This window comes from Triplophysa rosa, linkage group LG16 (assembly GCF_024868665.1).
Source record: "Triplophysa rosa linkage group LG16, Trosa_1v2, whole genome shotgun sequence".
NCBI classification, from domain to species: Eukaryota; Metazoa; Chordata; class Actinopteri; order Cypriniformes; family Nemacheilidae; genus Triplophysa; species Triplophysa rosa.
Genome location: NC_079905.1, coordinates 21,362,490 through 21,383,045, shown reverse-complemented (window position 1 = coordinate 21,383,045; position 20,556 = coordinate 21,362,490). Strand labels below are relative to the sequence as shown.

General features: G+C 35.3%; 1 protein-coding gene across 1 annotated transcript in view; it reads left to right on the top strand.

Moving 5' to 3' along the window:
• Positions 1-2,198: 2,198 nt before the first annotated feature.
• LOC130566733 (antigen WC1.1-like) overlaps positions 2,199-20,556 on the top strand; it is a 34,789-nt gene continuing 16,431 nt past the window's right edge. The window contains exon 1 of the mRNA XM_057354430.1: positions 2,199-2,464. The gene's annotated coding sequence lies outside the window, so the exon portion shown is untranslated. The remainder of the gene's footprint in view (positions 2,465-20,556) is intronic.

Genomic DNA, 20,556 nt, shown 5'->3' with positions numbered 1-20,556 from the left:
GCATGTTTAAAGCACATTTGAGCACAATGTAACAAGGTAAAATCCAGTGATGTTTTTAGAGGCCTAAAGTTTGAAGCCTGTTGTGTTCTCTCTAAAACCTGGGGATTTTCCACTGTTTACAAGTAACCATGATTACGCACGGACGCCACGCCGTCTCGTATGGAGACCATGGCTTGTTTGGTGGTCTCGTGTAGTAACCATTGTATGCAAATTATTTTAAAAATGATGTAATAACCAGCGTACCACCATTAGATACGTACCTTGTTACCTGGGACTTATTGGTGGCAGACAATTAACAATTGGTTAATAAAAATAAGAGATAACGGGAAAATACCTGATTGGTTTTGAGAGGACCACCTTTCAGAAGTTTACTATAACTGTAGACTGAAAACACTTGGTTTTTAGATGACTTTGAACATCTCACTTTGTTTGCTCGAGCAAATAAAGTTAACTCCTCAACATCCGGACCTTCTTAGTCTGAGAGATTTTTTGAACTACAAGACTGAAATTTTTCCACAACACTAGTTACAGGATTAATCACACTTTCGTTTTTGTGATAGCTTAGATTTCAGTCGCTCAAAAAGTTTAGATTTCCTGTTGCTGGATTCAGTTGTTTTTCTTCTGCAAAATGCCAGTACGGCAAGACGATCACCATAAGATGGAAAGTATTTCTTTAGCTGTTCATCAGTCATTAGTTCGATGACACTAACATCAATCTAAAAATAATATTAAAATACATAATTAAACATTTAGATGTTTGCAATGCTTGTAAATGTTTCATGTATGAATGACTGCATAACTATTTCATAAGGCTAGGTTTACACATATCACTCACCTTTTCACATTCCAGTAACTCTATTGTTTCTTCAGGAACATTCCTCTGTCTCAAAAATTCAACGAGATTCTCCATCCTGTGAACATATCAGTATGTCATTTTTTTGTATTTTAGTATAATACAAAGGTAATAATGGACTGTTAACAATGAGTGTTACTAAAGGGAATTACCCCAAAAATGAAAATTCTGTCATCATTTACTCACCTTCGGTTGTTCCAATTCTGTATAAATTCTTTGTTCTGATGAACACAGAGAAAATATTTGGAAGAATGCTTATACCAGACAGATTTTGCCCCCATTGACCCCCATAGTAGGAAAAATACAATGGAGTCAAAAGTGCCCCAGAACTGTTTGCTGTCCTACATTCTTCAAAATGTCTTCTTGTGTTCAACAGAACAAAAAATGATATAATTTTCCTACTATGGGAGTCAATGGGGGCAAAATCTGTTGGTTATAAGATGTGATACTCACAAAATAAGTGTTTTGTTGAGATTATTACTTTTTGTTTCCTTTCCTTCTATTGCAATTGTATTTTATTTTATTCTGACTTATAAAATTGAATACTAATGAGAGATTACAAAGAAGCACAGAATGACATGCTGTTTCATAAAATAGACACAGGGTGGCAGCACCCACCAGCAGCGTCACTCTGGGACCCTTAGCAATGCGCAGAGCAAGGTGAGCTCATAATCCGAATGAAAGGAGAATGAGCAACTGTTGTCCTGCGTCGCTGATTTCTTTGTAATATTTCCAATATTCCAGGTTAGTTACACACCTTTTATGTAACTACAGATGTTTATAAATAATATTAATCCCCGGTGATGTGTGGTCTGTAAGTAAAAGTATGTAAGTGTTAAACGGTTAAGTCTGATGGTACGTAGTTGAGAAAATGGCGGCGACGTCCGCATCATTGATATCTTTTGTTTGTTCCCTGTGGCTCCGGGCATTTGTGGGTTATTGCTGTGTGTGGAAAGCAGCTGTGTGTGTGTACAATGTTCAAAGGGTAGTAAGTTAATGCTAATGTACCGAGTAAGACCAGTTACGGCTGCAGCCTTGTTTTACGGGGACGTGTTAATATTAGACAATGATACAGTTTCAGTTCATAGGACTGGGCACCAAGTTATGAGGCAGACATGTTTATTATTTAAGTTTGTGTTCATATAGTGTAAAATGTAATACAGTTTAACTGCAAATGAGATTTATTCTGTCGTATAAAGTGAACACTTATAAAATGTACAGTTATTACAAAAATACTCTTTTAATGAGAGGACAATGACAGGTGTTAAAAGGGAGAAGTGCAGACATGATTGAAGATAGACAGAAAATGTGAGTTAAAGGGAAAATGTTTGTTTTTGGTTTCATACAAATTTTGATAAATTAATGTTTGGAAAATATGTGAGGAGACATTTATGTAAAAACAGACCTTTGAAGAATATATGGCTTCATGTTATCCAAATGTGGATATAACCTGTGCTTCAATGCAAAGCAGACAAAAGAACAGAAAATAATTCATGATTGCAGATACAAAGTTAAAATGAAGTTAAAAATAAAGATAATCCGAATGAAAGGAGAATGAGCAACTGTTGTCCTGTGTCGCTGATTTCTTTGTAATATTTCCAATATTTCCAGGACACTCCTATCAGAAGATTATACATATATCTGCCAGCGGAGACCTAGCCGGGACCCGCTACATAAGCATTCTTCCAAATATCTTTCTCTGTGTTTATCAGAACAAAGAAATTGTAACAACTCGAACTTCAGTAAATGATGACAGAATTTTCATTTTTGGGTGAAGTATACCTATAAAATAATTAAGTGTCATTTTTATTGAAATGATTTACAGAAATAAACAGCAAAGAGACATATAATATATAATAAAATATATAATATATATACAGTAATATCTCAACCGGAACATTTCTGGTGAGCCGAGAGCTTTGTGAGCCGGTGGCCATGTTTAAATGCTTATTTGTCGTAATTATATTGTTATATCAGCCAAACGTCAGATATTTGTGCCTTTCTCACTGGCCGCATAAGGCAGAAGCATGTGACATACTGATTAATCAGCATGTGACCGCGGGAGAGAGTTGAGAGCCAACTGATACATGCTTATAGGTTGCTCTCGCAGTCCCGCAATGTACAGTAGCCTACTGACAAAATCTCATTAAACTGTTTAACGTAAAGGGTGGGAGAAAATCACACCAAACACGGCAGACACCAAGTGTATGAAATAAATGGATTATTTGCTGCCTGGATCACTGGCCAAAGACACTAAGTGACACTAAGGACACTAACGAGCTTCTGGTGAAAAGGACATTTATGTCAGTGAAGTATTTCGCCACTTCATAACACCCAATCGCATTACTTTTTGACAACAAAAAAACTACTAATGCTGCAATTTTTTAATGGCCTGTTGAGGCTTTGTATTATATGCACAACAAATATGTTGTGAACGTGAAATAATCCAATCGTCTGCTTTTAAATGTTGTTAAACAAAAATTAAAAATATTAAAACTAAATCACTTGCAAACACATGTTTTATTGTTCTTTAATATAGATTATTTAGGTACATTATTGAATAATATAAAAATGAAATCTAATAAATTTATAAATGATTTGTTAATAAATTACAAACATGATGAGCTTAAAAACTATTTATTTTATATCACCTTGGATATATTTATATATCACATTGGAATTAATGAACTATTTGACATTTTGTTTGACTGTTTTTGTGTACATGTTTTTATCTACACAAAATTAACATTTGCTTCTTTTGCATCCAAGTACTATTTCTTAAAAAGGTTCCTTAAATTAATGTGTTGTATATCATTGTAACGTTTTAAGCTGTGCAGTTGTCTCATTGAATCAGCGTAATACTGTACACAGCGAGTTCGCCAGTATCCAGCGGACACATTGTGATCAAAATGTACAACATGTAGTAATCCGTTCTCCCAAACATCACAAAATAGAGACTGTGTCTGTCCCCCGGATTAGCAAACATAAAATAATGCGTAAACCTCTTGAAAGTAATTTAATAAACGTTAAACAAACTAAACATGAACAAAATACAGATAATCAACTGTTACGACTCGGATTGCTAAATATTAGATCTCTCTCTAATAAAGCACTTTTTGTTAACGATATGATAACAGATCATAAAATAGACATGCTCTGTTTGACAGAAACATGGCTAAAACCAGATGATTATATTGCTTTAAATGAATCTGTCCCCCAAGATTATTATTATAAACACGAGCCTCGTCTAAAAGGCAGAGGGGGAGGTGTCGCAGCACTTTACAATAACTCTCTTAGCATTTCCCAGAAGTCGAACTCTAAATATAATTCTTTTGAAGTCATGGTTCTTCATGTTTCAACACCTAATACTAAAGATAAAACACTTTTTAAATTGATTCTAGCTATTGTATATAGGCCTCCAGGGCACCACACAGATTTTATTAAAGAATTTGGTGGGTTCTTATCAGAACTAGTACTGGCCGCAGATAGACTCCTTGTCGTTGGTGACTTTAACATCCACGTAGATAACGTTACAGATGCCTTAGGAATGGCTTTCAAAGACACTCTTAACTCCATGGGCATTAGTCAACATGTGTCAGGACCCACTCACCTTCGTAATCATACTTTAGATTTAATACTGTCTTACGGTATAAATGTGGACGACGTTAAAATCCTTCAGCAGAGTGAAGACATTTCGGATCATTATCTGGTATTATGTTTGCTTCACTGGCCTACGGCTGCAAATAAAACTCATTGTTACAAATATGGTAGAACAATAACTTCAACTACCAAAGATGCGTTTCTCGATAATCTGCCCGAATTGTCTCAAATCATGAGAAATAACGTTGAAGATCTTGACATTACCACTGAAAATTTTAATTCCACCTTCTCGGTAACGCTAGACAAAGTTGCTCCACTACGTTTAAAGAAGATTAAAAATGGCAGCCCCACACCGTGGTATAATGAACACACTCAGGCTCTAAAGAAAGCGGCCCGAAAAATGGAGCGCAACTTTAAGAAAACTAAATTAGAGGTATTTCGTACAGCATGGAAGGATAGTATTCGAAAATACAGGAAAGCCCTAATAACTTCTAGATCCGCCTACTTTTCATCACTAATAGAAGAAAACCAGCACAACCCTAGGTTTTTATTTAACACGGTGGCTAAATTAACAAAAAATAAATCGTCAGTGACTTCTGATCCTGTATATCAGCATAGCAGTGATGAATTTATGAACTACTTCACATATAAAATCCAAGATATTAGAGAAAAAATTATAACAATGCAATCAGAAGTGAAACCCGCTGAACAAACTAACTACAGCGCCCTTAAGGAGAAAATGCAATTATTTTATACCGTAGATCAAGATGAGCTGTCTAAAATTATTAGATCATCTAAATCAACAACATGCATACTAGACCCTATACCTACAAATCTACTGAAAGAGATGCTCCCAGAAATTATAGATCCTCTTCTTGGTATTATTAACTCATCTCTGACATTAGGACATGTGCCTAAAGCATATAAGGTGGCTGTTATAAGGCCCCTTGTCAAAAAACCCCAACTCGACCCTAGAGAACTAAGGAACTACAGGCCTATATCGAATCTACCTTTCATATCTAAAGTTCTGGAAAAAGTAGTTTCAACTCAATTATGCTCCTTCCTCCAAAGGAATGACATCAATGAAGAATTCCAGTCTGGATTTAGAGCATGTCACAGTACAGAGACTGCTTTGATCAGAGTTACAAATGATCTGCTATTGGCGTCTGACCGAGGTTGTATCTCGTTATTGGTGCTGCTAGACCTTAGTGCTGCATTCGATACCATTGACCACAGCACACTCCTACATAGACTCGAAAATTATGTCGGCATTAAGGGAATAGCTTTGAAATGGTTTAAATCTTATTTATCCGACCGTTTTCAATTTGTAGCAATAAACAATGAGGTGTCACGCAAATCGCAAGTCCAGTACGGTGTACCACAGGGCTCAGTCTTAGGGCCTCTGCTCTTCGCATTATACATGCTACCTCTAGGAGATATAATAAAGCGACACGGAGTTAGCTTTCACTGTTATGCTGATGATACTCAACTTTATATTTCCTCGAAGCCTCATGAAACACAGCAGTTCCATCGAATAATGGAATGCATAGTCGATATAAAAAACTGGATGAGTAACAACTTTTTATTACTGAACTCGGACAAAACGGAAGTGTTACTTATTGGACCGAAAACTGCTATAAGTAACAACCAAGAATACTGTTTAACTATTGACGGATGTTCCATAAAACCCTCGTCGTCAGCAAAGAATCTTGGCGTTCTATTCGATAGTAATCTGTCATTTGAGAGCCACGTCGCCAACACCTGTAAAATTGCGTTTTTCCATTTTAAGAATATATCTAAACTACGTCATATGCTGTCAATCTCAGATGCAGAGAAGTTAATTCATGCATTCATGACATCAAGACTAGATTACTGTAATGCACTGTTAGGTGGTTGCCCTGCAGGCTTATTACAAAAACTCCAATTGGTCCAAAACGCGGCAGCTCGAGTTCTTACACGTACAAAAAAGTATGAACATATTAGCCCGGTTCTGTCAACCTTGCACTGGTTACCTATAAAGCATCGCGTTAACTTTAAAATCTTGCTTATTACCTATAAAGCCTTACATGGTTTAGCTCCTCAGTACTTGAATGAACTCCTTTTGTATTACAGTCCTTCACGTGCATTACGCTCTCAGGCGTCCTGTCAGTTGTTATAATGTGGTGCTGTGTGTGTGTGTGTGTGTGTGTGTGTGTGTGTGTGTGTGTGTGTGTGTGTGTGTGTGCGTGCGCATCCGTGTGTGTGTGTGTGTCTCTATGTCTATGTGTGTTAGTACGTGTGCATATTGTGTGTGTGGAGTGTTTTGTATGTGGGCATGTCTGTCTTCTGTGTTTTCAACCTTTTCTTGTTTTTGCAGGTACAACTTTAATTATTTTGCTTATAGTCAATATGTCTCATGTACAGCTGCTTTGTAACAATGAAAATTGTAAAAGCGCTATATAAATAAAGTTGAGTTGAGAGTTGAGTTGATCAGAACGACTTGAAAACGAATGACTCATTTGAACAGTGGAAACTATTCAGTCACTAGCGAATATAAGATATCAGTGAATCATTTATAGCTCAGTGAACCACAAGAGAATGCAGGATGTGAATGAGATTTGGTCATTTAGAAAAACTGGTTAATTCAGTTGGCTACTGTGGGCTGAAAATTTAGTTGAAAATATTAAAAACGTTATATATGATTTTAAGTGGTTCAGTATTAATTAATATAATGTGACGCGGATACTCTTTGTGTGCAAACAAACAAAGATAACGATTACATTCAAAAACTTCCTGATTTCAGTGGTAGTTTCCAACGCGCGCGTTCCCGAGAGCACGCGACGCATGCTTGATGTGTGTGGCGATGACAGTGCCACGGGAACAGCTCTCGGGAACGCACGCTTTGAAGTGTGGTTGCGTTGCCATCCATGGAGGAGTCATAAAGCTTCCAAAACTACCTTAATTTGTGTTCAGGAGAAATACAGAGGTCCTAGGGATGTTAAACTACTTGAGGGTGAGTAAATAATGGCAGAATTTGCATTTTTGGGTGGAGGTTCCCTTTAATAATTGTCATTTTTATCTAATTTTTAGAACTTGTATATGTTGTTCGTAAAGTGTTTGGTTAAGCCACTTAAAAGTACGGTGGGCCTACACATGCACATGTGTACAAGATCAGGATGGCACCACATCCGCCTCAATTTGAGCCAGGAAAAAAAAAAATATATATATATATATATATATATATACACAGCAAAACAAATAGCAATATTTACATATGATTTGACAGTTTATTGTGATAAATATAAAAAATCAAAAGGTGTGCATTATATCTGACACCCACATGAACACTGTAGAGCTGGTTTTGTGGTCTAAGTTATCCCCTTTAAATGCTACTGAAGTTAGAAACATGTATTAATGTAACTTGGGAGACGGTCCCTAAATTCACGAATGTCAATGTCCAATGTCAAGCAACTTTATGCCAGTGTTCAAATACTGAATTTGTAAACATGTTCTTGCATAATTTGGTTAAAACAAAATAAGAGTTTAAAATAGTACAAAAGCACATGCCTCTTCTTTTGCTTTGCGTTGTTGGCATTTTTTTTCTTTCTTTTGGCTCCAGACGGTTAGCTCTGTTTAAAACCATGGCCATATGTAAAGGCACATCACGCGCATGCATGCCATACCTGCCGCGCACTGCATGATGTCTGAGTATGTCACAGTAATTAAATAAATTAAGTACTAAAAAGGAAATGTCCAAATGATGCCTCTAATGTTGGATCCGCAAGTTATAAAAACTAGTGTCTTAATTGTTTACAATAGTGTTTTTGATTAGGTACTCAAGGGGCCCCCTGGTGGTTTAGAGGCCCTACGCAACCTGCATATAGGAAGGATCGGCTCTGCTCTGGAGAGAAAGCAATCTGAAGACCTGTCCCACTTTCTGTGGAATTAAGTCCAGGTTCCTACCTAAAATTAGCATCTGCACTAGGCAAAATATTTTTCACCCCCTTTTATGCTATCTTAACTTGAATAAAAGTGATTATTGAACTGTAGCCTACTGCCTATGATAGCGCATCTCTGCCATAGTAATTGACAACTTTTGATGTAATATCATTAACTAGAGCTAGCGAATTAAATATTCATTTCATATCTGAAAATACAGAACTCGTACGTTTTTTCTCAGCAACAATGCTATTCTATAGACTTGTCAAAAATTTTCCTGAGACTTTTTCATCTGATGTCTGAGACCTGGCTGGCTGGGAATGTACAGTTTGTTTATCAAGTTACCTCCCTCAAACTCACCATCTCTTCTTTCTGCTTCCCTTTACCTGTTTCTGATGTCCACAGGAGCCAATAGTGAAAGTGACTGATTAGTCAGATATGGTGACCCATACCCGAAATGTGACCTCTGCATTTAACCCATCCAGAGAGTAGTGAACACACGCACAGCAAGTGGTGAACACATGTACACCCGGAGCAGTGGGCAGCTATCACTGCAGCGCCCGGGGAGCAAGTAGGGGTAAGGTGCCTTGCTCAAGGGCACCTCAGTTGTTACCCGCCGGTCCTGAGAATCAAACCGGCAACCTTCTGGTCATGAGTCCGACTCTAACCATTAGGCCATGACTGCCCCACAATGATAATGATAGACTTGAAATAAGATTATTGTGATCCTCGTGTTTTCATAGCCTACAGTGTCGTAACCTGTGCCGCACGCATGCATGGCCGGCACGAGTTTGTGTTTTCAGTTTTACAAGCGGGAATACGGTTACTACGTTGACAAAAGATCAGTGTATGCCGCGATTATCAATGTAAATGAATAAATAAAGTAAACTGTTACAATGTTAACTTGAAATTTATACGAGGGCCGCAGAGAACGGATTCGGACTGCTGAGAAGATCATTGGTGTTACACTGCCCACCCAACAAGAACTGTATACATCCAGAGTGAGGAAAAGGGCTCAGAAAACCACCCTGGACCTCTCACATCCAAGCCATCATCTCTTCACACTGAGCACCAAAACAACCAGACACAAAAACAGCTTCTTCCCTCAGGCCATCTACCTCTTGAACAGTTAAATGTTTTTAACAATTAACAATTAATTACAATTAATTACTTTGTGCAATAATAATTATGTGCAATATTAATTATATCCTCCAGATATACACTACCTATTTTTTATAAAAAAATTCTCTAAATGATATTCCATTCTGCTGTATATAGCACATACCATTTACATTTGCATTTAGTCATTTAGCAGATGCTTTTATCCAAAGCGACTTACAGATGAGGGAAACAATGGAAGCAATTGGAACAACATAAGGACAACAAAAAGCATAAGTGCAAATAAAAGAAAATTGGTCTCATATAGCCTATCACAGTATAAAGAGCTAAGCTTTTTTGTTGTTGTTGAAAGAGTAGGATACAATTGGTATGTACTTGTACATAGAATAGTCTATTCTTATTTTTTATTTGTACATATTTACATACACACAAAGCTTTACTCTCTGTATCCTTATCTTATGTTTATTGCAGTGTTGTCACGATACTGGAATTTCTAACTTCGATTCAATACCCAAAATATCGATATTCGATAACATTTTCGATACCACAGGGAAAAAACTGCCATAACAATAAGGCCCTAATTTTTTAATTTTATTTAAAGTTAAATTGAACAAGACTAGACAATGAGGTATCTATTTACATTATTTATTAATTGTCAATATAATGTAAATTTTACTAATACATTTACTATTTAAAATCAAAGTTTTATTTGTCAGTATTAATGGACCAGAGTTTACATAAATAGTTGAGAGATTAATAAAGAGATTAATAAATACTTGAACATTTGTATTGCTCATTCATTGCTCATTAAATGTTAAAAGCCTACATTTATATGATTAAAAAATATTTGGCTTTTATTCACATATAATCATTGATCAGCATCAGTGTTGGGTGTAACTAGTTACTAAGTAATTAGTTATTGTAATTTAATTACTTTTCCCTTGAAAGGTCAGTCGTTGTTGCATGTTGCTCCTTGTTCCAGGTCACATATTTTGGATTACCTTGTTTCATTGTCTTAATAAATCTTTACTGCATGTGGATCCACTGCCTCGCCTGCCATATGTTACAGCAATATAGTGTCAATGTTCAATGTAGATTATGTACAGTACGTACAATATTAGCTGATACCAAAGCAAATGTTAAGTGTGTGCAATACAATTAGTCATGTCGTAACAATATTCAATATTTAACTTTGTTTAGCCGTGCATTTATAACCTAAGCACTGTGCTAGTTTACATCAACTGCACTTTTATTTCTATTTTCTTTTGATTTTATTCTTTTTATATATACACACATTTTAATTTTTTTAAATCTTTTAAATTCCAAAGTTGTATTTGTAATTTTAAATAATTTGCTTTTTAAAGATGTCTAATGCATCATGTATATATAAATAAACTTGCCTAGTTTCACGCAAAGAAAAATGTAAAATATATAATTTATTTAAACGTTTTTGATATTTAATTCTATTTAAATTAAAAAGATCTGCATGCCCCCATTCATCACTGCCATATTTAAATGAATTACAATTTATACTTTTTCAGAAAAGCGAAATTTGAAACATAAACTTGCAGGTTCCTTTTTTACGTGTGTTGAGGTGAAATGACGTTAAATTTATAACTAAAAAGAAAAAAGAAAGCTGTTATTGTTTGAGTTTATTATTATGTACAATTTACAATGCTACGAATTTTATGTTCCTCATTTTCTGTCTTTTAACGTGTTTGACTGTAAACTTTCCAAATTATTTTTTGTTTGTCATGACAAAAAGATCTGTTAATTTTAACATATTGTTTGTGTCATGTTATTTAACACACAACGTGTTGATTTTGTGTTAAAAGTAATACAAAATGTGGTTGTCCCAGAAATAACACAGATGTGTTCAATTAGGGACAACACACTTTTGTCTGTTGTCCTTAACTGAAAACAAAATGTGTTGTTTTAACCCAACCGTTTTGTGGTGCATGTCATGTAACATGTAAAATCGATTTTGTTGTATAATAACGGTATATATATAATATATAACTGTCACGTTTTTAAAATTTCAATCCATGGGCGTACTCATCTTTTTAAAATGGCTTATGCTGACTTTTATTGTGTTGTGTTCTGTTATGATTATTTTATGACTTAATTCTGTGTTATTTATGTACTTTTTCATTTTAACTTTTTTAACTGTTATTGTTTGTTTGTAGCACTTTGGGTGTTGGAAAAGCGCATTATAAATAAAATGTGTTATACTTTATTATTATACTAAAAGTTAACGGATTTGGCTTACCACAGACAACCTCAGAGAGCGTCTTGCAGCCATTTCTCACAACCCCACTGCAGTTGAGTTCAGTGCTGTGGTACAAACAGCCTGTGAGACAGGTATTGTTAAACCCTTCATCTCCTGTCCTGATTTTATACACATCTCCACATCCCAGAGACAGACAGATCTCAGAGGAAAGCCTCATAATCTCCTCCGGGACTATCATGGTTGCCTTGTCTTCAGAGCTGCTCAGGGTCCAGGAGCACCATCCAGAATGCTCATTTAATTCAGACACAACTAAAATAAGAAAGATACGTAATATAAATGATCAGGTTACAAAAATATTAAGTGTGTACTGTTCGTTCAAGAAGAGGCTTAAAGAATTTAACATAAAACAACACACTTCATTTTACAATTGCTATTATTAATGTTTTTTAGAAAAGACACAACTTTGAAAGTGTCACTGTTTTTTAAACATATAATTTCAACAAACCATACATTTACAATAATCAGAATAAAGATGTTTCAGAGACGTTTTTGCAGTATTAAAACAGCATGCAGCTGAATGAATTGATCTGACTGTCTGTTAGATGTGGCACCTGTTATTGTGCAACAAAGACAAACACAGTGGAAGTGAGCACATTTGCAGCGTTTCAATAATGAGTGCATCACACTGCTGCATTTCCCCCACATCCTGTTAATTCAAATTGTGAAAATATCCTTTATGCAAAGAAAATGTGTTGTTACAGTATTGAACACTCCCGAGACAAAAAGCATGATTTAAACATGTATTAATAACCCATGAATGTATTTGGTTTGACCAGAAAACTTACATTTTATATTGACTGCGACATTTGGATGTTTTGCAGATACGAAATTGTTACATCCTGAAAAAACAAAGAGAATAAATCATGGTCCTGAAACAATAGTAAATTAACATTGCCTGTTTTTTTGCATTTGACTATTCATTTTTTTAACAGAGAGGCATTTTACAAAAACACAGAATTTTGTGTTTTCTTGTAACCACTATATGATTTTAACACACAACAGTAAATGATCAAAAATTGAAGTCACATATGTTGTACAAATATATAATTATATTCACACTACCATTCTAATATTCTTTATTTATATTCATTCCACATTTTAGAGTAAACTCATCAAAAATATGGAATAACATTAAATGTAACTTTGGAAATTACACAGTGCGTAGAAATCGAGAAGAAATTATACCCTGTGGCTACTTATTTGTCAAACAACTACTAGAATAACGTCATTGGAATTTTAGTTAGTTTACAGGAACCAATTTACAAAATGATCTCAATGTAAAAGGGTTTTAAAACAGGTGTTCAAAAAGACTAATAAAACACACAAGCACTTGTGTATTTGTCCCTCCAAGTTAATATTTTCTAATTTGAAGTATATTGATCATTTATTGTATTGCTATTTAATTTTGGTACATGATAAAATTTATAAAAATGTACATATTTATTGAAATATACTTAAAAACTGTGAAACATGAATAACGTAGGCCTTAACGTAGAGTTTAAGTTTAGTTAAGAGTTTTTGCGCACCAATTTGTAAAACATATAGGCTATCACTATCAACAACAATAAATCGTATCTATGTAATAATTACACAACATAACTGACAGATGATTAAAGTAACTTGAATAAAATGTATGCAAATGATTGTATTACCCAGCCAGAGCCACAGAGAGATGATTGGCAGGAGTGTCAAGATCTTTAGAGCCCCCATTCTTCTTGAGCTGAATGAGCTTCAGAGTTTTACCCTCTGATGACAAATAAAGGAAGTGATGCTTTATAAACCATCCGTGTGTAACACTCATGAAAAAAGTTAATCTTTACTGTCAAACATTTGTATCGTGATTTAAATATCCAAAGTATTTCAGATCAATTTTAACAAATTAAGAAATGTTTTTTTTGCTAAAAAGTAAGAAATGCTGCCTGCACAGTAGACAGTAGGGCAACAAGGACGGCAGCATGTGTTAACACATGAAGCTCATTTACATTTTATTCATTGTGTTACAACTGGAAATATGTGGATGTGTGGAAATATATATCTTGTATAGACAGCTGCACAAACAATAATTACCTATATTACAGTATATGGATGCAATAATATTGAATTATTTGTGTTCAAACTGAATTTTCTAGCAAGTGTTACAACTAACCCTCTGTCTGTTTAAGCCCACCCATAAGGGGTAAATTGTACGTGTTGCTTGTGTATAATCTAACTCAGATATGTTTAATGTAGTACTTGAACATACAAAAGTGCATTCTGCCTCTCCTACCTGAAAAGTAAATACTGTCACGGTCCTGCCTTCTTGTTTATGAATTTCTAGTCGTGTGGCAGGATCGGGACAGAGCCCTTAGGTTTTATGTGAGAAAGCCATGAGTTGTGTATTTTTTACATCTCATGTGTTTTCTCGTGTCTCGTCATTGGCCCCGCCCCTCTCGTTTCAGGTATTGCTTCCCTCTGGTGTCTAATGTTCCTCACCTGCCCTGTGTAATTATCCCTTGTTTGTCTTGCCTATAAATGCCCTCATGTTTCTTTGTCTTGTGCTCGTGGATTGTACTGTGTATGTGCTGAGTACCTCGTCCAGTGTTCCTGTTCCTAGCCTTGCCCTTGTTCTGTAAGTTTTGTGGTCTACCCTGACGTGTTGTGGTGTAAGACGTTTGGTCGTGTCCTTCAGTTTAGTTTTTCTGTTCTTGTTTTCGTTTTGCCCCAACGTGGGAAGTCTTTTGTTTTATATATATTCTTAGTTACGTTTTCCCCCATTGAGGGTGTTTGTTTTGCATTTTGTGTTTAATAAAATTTCTGTTAACCCCATCATCCCCGCTGCCTGCATCTGGGTTCTTCTCCACGCAATCCTGACAAAATATCATTCCAAACTGCAGCCTGAGACACTCTGCTTAACTACTTCTATTTGCTTCAGCTACACTGAAAAAAAAACAACTAATAGGATTTACTTATTTTCATTTTTTTTATATTTTTTTAAGTAAAACTTACTTTAAAAAATAATATTCTATTATCCTATTAAGTTTTACTTAAAAAAATATAAAAAAAATGAAAATAAGTAAATCCTATTAGTTGTTTTTTCAGGGTAGGTTCAGGTAAATATTTAATTGTCCATTACAGTAAAATGAAAACATGTAGCTCTGTAAATACATAAATATAAAACAAATTAAATCAATTCAGTGTTGGGTGTAACTAGTTACTAAGTAATTAGTTACTGTAATTTAATTACTTTTCCCTTGAAAAAGTAAAGGGATTTTTCTGTGATATAATAACAGTTATAACAAGGGGCTGATCTGGGGTGCGTTTCCCAAAAGCATCGTTAGCAAACTATGGTCGCAAGTTCCGTCGTTCCAGCATAGATCAATGATTTAAGTGTTTCCCAAAACCATCGTTAATTCCAACGATCAATCGCAAGCAGCATCGCAAAGTTTCGTGGTTTTAACTACAGGTCTAGAGCTGTGGTTAGAAGCATCGTTTCTTATTATTATGACATGTAGACTTATATGGAAGTATTTTAATGCCATTAGTCTTTGCAGCAAAAAAGCATGTTGAATTACCACTAATCCTAAATAAATCTGTTGCATTACCAGTGCTTGCATTTTTAGAGTCTGTAATTCAATATGGTTGTATATTTAAGTTGTGAATATTTCAAATTGAAACATTTGACGCACAATTTCACCTTTAAAAAATTCTATAATCAAAATTCACCTTTTAAATTTCATTTAAAATATTCAACTTGTTTTAAAATACAACCTTTAATTTTCGAAAGACAATTTTCAGTCCATATTATTTCGGTTAAAAAATTCGCTTCCACAATTTCAGTGGTTCAAATTCAGCTTGAAATACAAAGTTTCACATCCGGGAATCCCAGGAGAAGCAATAGGGCGCCGAATCCACAGATGCATGATCTCTACCTGCTGCCTGACCGCTTCACCAGCAGGTGGTGCAAGTCAGTTCTGACGAAGACCAAAGCAAGAAATGCAAATACTTTTATATGCTGGCCGCACAGTCCGCTCATCTGCTCAATTAAGTGAAATTATTTGTTCTCATGAATCTCTTCTTATGCGTTATCAAGAAAACATTTATTGACGCTTGTACTCCACTGTAAAACTTTGCTGTTTTGCAGCAGGTTTGCCAGTAACTTACTGTAGATTGAATTACTACTTTCCAACTTGCGAGTTGGCTGTCATTTCCTTTCCAGCATACATGTGTGATTCGCAATTGCGTTCGCGTTCCGTGCATACGCGCCAGATTCACGCTTCTAATCGCCCATGCGTCGGTTTCGGCCCAAAAAGTACATCGGCCCACCGGGAAAATGTCCGGTATGCCCGATGGCCAATCCAGCCCTGATGGTGTGGGTTAAGTACGAATGTACACGAAAAGTGCGCGCATGCAAAAGGTAATTTCTATGTATAAATAGCTCGCCAAATACAAACATAAAATTGTGCTATTAATAAGCACTATATCTTAAGTCATCAAATAATGGTTTAAGTTTCGGGGATGAGAAATATGTAATTTGTAACAGTGAATTACTGAACCATACTGTGTATTGAGTTTTTAATATAAAATAAATTTGCATGAAGCTATTTTAATGACACATGCAATGGTATGATTATAAATGTGTCAGAAAACAAAACAACAAGATTTTAAAGCATTACATTAGTTACATAACACCAACACAATAAACTTAACATTAAAATTCAGATAAAACATTTTATTTTGGTATAAAACTATGCAGGAAAAAGAGCAATATATTTACATTTTTAGACGAATTGACAAATAAATATAAGCAAACTGAAATAGTACCTAGTGCAAACAGATGTTAGAACAAGCCATAAACTATTTTTTATCAGAATGTAAAATAAATAATCTACACACTATAAATAATAATTTCTTAAAACGTAATTGTAAAATATTTTGTAAATGTAGGATATAAATGTAACTTAAACAAACGCATAACTACACAACTTAAAAGAGAAATATCAATGAAAATAATAAGGCATACAGCTTTTCATCTGAAACCTCTGAGGTCAGAACGCAAACAAAATAAATATAGAACAATATTATATTAACGAATAAATTACAAAAACAAACTGAAATACTGCAACAACATAACAACTCGCGTCATTGTTTTTCTTTCAATGTTAGTTCTTCTGGTATTATGTAAGAAATACGGCGGGACATCCTAACATTCTTATTGTACCATTTAATGCTTTGTGTTCATATTCAGGGCTCTTCTGATTTCTGTATAGCCTAGGCTTTGTTAAAAAGATGTAGGCTATACAAATTTTAGCCATTTGGTCTCAATAGATTAAGCAACATTTAGCATTTTAGCACGGTACACCGGCCAATGAGACGATGCACGCTGATGGTGTGGCATGGTCCGTGGATATGGAAGCCCGTTTCCGCCAGGGTTGGGAACTTTTTTAGATTTTAAAAGTCATTATTATGACTTAGTATCTCAAAATAATGAGAAACTAAGTCGAAATTTCGACTTAATAACTCATAATAATGACTTAGTGTCTCATAATAATGATTTAAGTATCTCAAAATAATGAGAAACTAAGTCGAAATTTCGACTTAGTAACTCATAATAATGACTTAGTATCTCATAATAATGACTTAGTAACTCATAATAATGAGAAACTAAGTCGAAATTTCGACTTAGTAACTCATAATAATGACTTAGTATCTCATAATAATGAGAAACTAAGTTGAAATTTCGAGATAATAATGAGAAATTTTCTTAGAAAAAATGATGGAATTTACATATGCACGCATGCGCAATGTGAACGTGCACATTGCAAAGCAGGCCAGCCAGCGTGCAAGCAAGTAACACATACAGATCGGTTCCTTATGCAAATATTGAAATAGTGAACACATATGAAAGTAAGTATACACACAATTACACATTCAACGAGCTCTTTGATAGATGATTCGTCTAAAATACCAGTTCTATTAATGTTTACAGTCACATTCACCAAATTCAGAGACGAGCAGTCGCGGATAGGCCTTCGGGAGCAAACAGACAATTCCCGGTTGCTTGGCGACTGACTTGGCCTGCTGACAGAAAGCGCTTATTGCTTATGTGTACTAAAGAGAAAATTTAGGAATTTGGCATTCGATAGGAAAGTCATCAATCTGTTTTACGTGCTTTCACAATGCAGCACAATATGCCCGTAGACGTGGGAGGGGTTGGTGTTGGGGCGTTGCTATTCAGAATCAGAATCAGAAAGCTTTATTGCCAAGTATGTTTGCACATACAAGGAATTTGTTTTGGTGACAGGATCATCTAGTACACAGCAACATCAGTACACAGAGACCATAACACAATAGAATACAGTACACAGATTATTTAAATAAGGGCCTATGGGTATCAAAAATTAAGAAATACAATACAATTATCTAGTGTTGTCAAAAATATCGGGCTGCGCGTTCCCGCTCTCTTTCTTTTTTCCGACAGTGAGTTGACACTGCACGTGAACGCAGTGACAACAGAGCCCCGCCTCCTTTCACAGACTCGTCTGCGGCAGTTATAGTGAAATAGTGAATGTGAAATAGTATATTATATAGTGTAATGTTAGAAAAGATGGCCAGTGCAGAGTCTCAGTAACACATCTGGCGCTTGGTGCACGCTCGTTTACGTTTCCCATGTTTACCATAGCGCTCTATGTACTGTATGTGCGCTGATTAATAATTTCATCCACTCGTTTCATTTGTCCTTGTTAAACGTTGTTTATGTTAGAAAGATGGCCAGTACAGAGTCTCCGCAACAGTTCTCATGTTTAATGCACGCGTTTCTGTCTTTATGTGCGCTCATCAATGATTTCATCCACTCGTCTCGTTCGCTCCGGTTAAGTTGATGTTTGAAATGATGCTGGTGCGGGTAAAGTCTCTGCAACAGTTCTCGCGTGTGATACACGTTTGCACTTCCGTGTTTACCATAGCGCTCTATGCTGATGAATGATTTCATCCACTCGTCTCATTCGCTCCGGTTAAACGTTGTTAAAGTTAGAAAGATGGCCAGTGCGAGTCTCTGCAACAGTTCTTGCGTTTAAAGTTTGCGTTTCTGTCTATTTGTATGCATNTCAGATATGGTGACCCATACCCGAAATGTGACCTCTGCATTTAACCCATCCAGAGAGTAGTGAACACACGCACAGCAAGTGGTGAACACATGTACACCCGGAGCAGTGGGCAGCTATCACTGCAGCGCCCGGGGAGCAAGTAGGGGTAAGGTGCCTTGCTCAAGGGCACCTCAGTTGTTACCCGCCGGTCCTGAGAATCAAACCGGCAACCTTCTGGTCATGAGTCCGACTCTAACCATTAGGCCATGACTGCCCCACAATGATAATGATAGACTTGAAATAAGATTATTGTGATCCTCGTGTTTTCATAGCCTACAGTGTCGTAACCTGTGCCGCACGCATGCATGGCCGGCACGAGTTTGTGTTTTCAGTTTTACAAGCGGGAATACGGTTACTACGTTGACAAAAGATCAGTGTATGCCGCGATTATCAATGTAAATGAATAAATAAAGTAAACTGTTACAATGTTAACTTGAAATTTATACGAGGGCCGCAGAGAACGGATTCGGACTGCTGAGAAGATCATTGGTGTTACACTGCCCACCAAACAAGAACTGTATACATCCAGAGTGAGGAAAAGGGCTCAGAAAAACACCCTGGACCTCTCACATCCAAGCCATCATCTCTTCACACTGAGCACCAAAACAACCAGACACAAAAACAGCTTCTTCCCTCAGGCCATCTACCTCTTGAACAGTTAAATGTTTTTAACAATTAACAATTAATTACAATTAATTACTTTGTGCAATAATAATTATGTGCAATATTAATTATATCCTCCAGATATACACTACCTATTTTTTATAAAAAAATTCTCTAAATGATATTCCATTCTGCTGTATATAGCACATACCATTTACATTTGCATTTAGTCATTTAGCAGATGCTTTTATCCAAAGCGACTTACAGATGAGGGAAACAATGGAAGCAATTGGAACAACATAAGGACAACAAAAAGCATAAGTGCAAATAAAAGAAAATTGGTCTCATATAGCCTATCACAGTATAAAGAGCTAAGCTTTTTTGTTGTTGTTGAAAGAGTAGGATACAATTGGTATGTACTTGTACATAGAATAGTCTATTCTTATTTTTTATTTGTACATATTTACATACACACAAAGCTTTACTCTCTGTATCCTTATCTTATGTTTATTGCAGTGTTGTCACGATACTGGAATTTCTAACTTCGATTCAATACCCAAAATATCGATATTCGATAACATTTTCGATACCACAGGGAAAAAACTGCCATAACAATAAGGCCCTAATTTTTTAATTTTATTTAAAGTTAAATTGAACAAGACTAGACAATGAGGTATCTATTTACATTATTTATTAATTGTCAATATAATGTAAATTTTACTAATACATTTACTATTTAAAATCAAAGTTTTATTTGTCAGTATTAATGGACCAGAGTTTACATAAATAGTTGAGAGATTAATAAAGAGATTAATAAATACTTGAACATTTGTATTGCTCATTCATTGCTCATTAAATGTTAAAAGCCTACATTTATATGATTAAAAAATATTTGGCTTTTATTCACATATAATCATTGATCAGCATCAGTGTTGGGTGTAACTAGTTACTAAGTAATTAGTTATTGTAATTTAATTACTTTTCCCTTGAAAAAGTAAAGTAAGGGATTACTCTTATTTTTTCTGTAATTTAATTACAGTTACTTCTGATGT